This window comes from Eurypyga helias, unplaced genomic scaffold, assembly GCF_000690775.1.
Source record: "Eurypyga helias isolate BGI_N326 unplaced genomic scaffold, ASM69077v1 scaffold1848, whole genome shotgun sequence".
Taxonomy (NCBI): domain Eukaryota; kingdom Metazoa; phylum Chordata; class Aves; order Eurypygiformes; family Eurypygidae; genus Eurypyga; species Eurypyga helias.
Genome location: NW_010267330.1, coordinates 7,096 through 8,955, shown reverse-complemented (window position 1 = coordinate 8,955; position 1,860 = coordinate 7,096).

Below are 1,860 nucleotides of genomic sequence, written 5' to 3'. Positions count from 1 at the left end.
CGTTGAGCGCCGTGTTGCCGTGCCCAGCGTGGGCGCCCGCCCCGGCCTCCGAGCCCCGCTTTGGGCTGGTGGTTTCCCTTGGGAGAGACCTTGCAAGTGGTGCGGCCCTCGGCGGAGACTGGGGAATGGGCTTGTGCGTCGAGCGGTTTTCCTTTCTGGTACCAGCTGCTCACGGCCGTGAAGCATGGGATGTTTTGGGGTGCTTAAAGGCGCGTGTCGTACCCCATTGCAGATCTGTGGCGGAGCAAAGGCAAGCGTTAATTCTCAGGTGCCTGCAGTGTGTCATGTTGCTAAAGCGTTCATGTGATGGATACCTTGGTTCTTTAGGTTTTCACGACTTTGTAATTAGCACCAAGAAAGTGCCTACCGTGCTATAGCTAATCCAGTGTGATTTATGGTGCTCAGTGTCCGATGAAGTTAACAGTGGAACAAGTCACTGTACGTTTTCTGTGTCCTGCCAGCATAGTATCTGCTCTGCCCAAAGTCCCACAGGATCTTACGAGGCAGCAACTTCATCACGCAGACATTTGCCCCTTAGTTTAATCTGAAAATCTTTTAGGTTCTCCAGTTTTATGTTAAAAGTATATTAATTGATCTCTGGTAGCTGGGGATGCTGAATCACTGATGCTGATATGGAATTAATATACTTTCATATAGTCTCTACTGTGATGCTTATTCTGAGTTATTGTTCATTCATCTAATGCTCTTACATCCAAAAGCAGAGGGAGAAAAATAGGCAGCGGTAGTAGCAGTACATTAGCCATTAGGCAAAATCCAGTTAATACTGTGAGAGCATATATACTTGATTTGGCATAGGGTATAACAGTGATACAGAGCAGTCCTTATTTGAGGATATGGTCTGCAGCCTAGAAGAAGGCAACAAGCAGCTGTATAGAGGCACACAGGGCTTGAATTTTGTGTGTCTCTATAGAGCTACTTGTTGGTCTTATAGCTGCCTCATTCATACAATTTCATTCCAGTACATTACTTGCGTAGTACATTCTTGAAGGAAATCCCTATGTATTCCTTTTTTCTGTTTGTTTAAAGAAGCATTTGTTACACTAAGCTGTCCTAAATATAGAAATAGGTGCAGGCATACTGTAAAAGTAGTCCAGGATCAAGAGTGTACTGGGCACTTATCACATGTATCTAGCACAATAAAGCAAATTAGCTTTGGGAGCTTTCTGCACACATTCAGTTCTCTAACATAAATCATTTGATGGTAGGTAGGTTTGTACTTTTTAGAAAAGTGAAACTTTCAAAAGAGAAAACTTTCCAAAGGAGAAACTTTTTGGTATTGTTGGTGTTATCTGCTCTCATTCAAAGAGCACTTTTATTGGGTTTGCATGGCCAGGTTTTGGTAGCAGGGGGGCTACAGGTGGTGGGCTGCTGGAAGCCTACCCTGTGTCCAACAGAGCCAATACCAGCTGGCTCCAAGGTGGACCTGCCGCTCGCCAAAGCTGAGCCCATCAGCGATGGTGGTAGTGCCTCTGGGATAACATATTTAAGAAATAAAAAAGCCTACTGCTGTGCAACAGGAATTACTCTCTCTCTGGCTGCGAGATGTGAGAGGAACAACTCAGCAGACACCAAGGTCAGTGGAGAAGGAGCCTGTGGTGAGGCAGGCTGTGCCCCTCCAGCCATGAAGGGTCACGAGAGAGCAGAGACCCCCCTGCAGTCCATGGAGGGACCCATGCTGGAGCAGGTGGATGCCTAAAGCAGGCTGTGACACCATGGGAAACCTGTGCTGGAGCAGACTCCTGGCAGGACCTGTGGCCATGTGGAGAGAGGAGCCCGGGCTGAAGCAGGTTTGCCGGCAGGACTTGTGACCCCACAGGGGATGTACACTGGAGCAAGCTG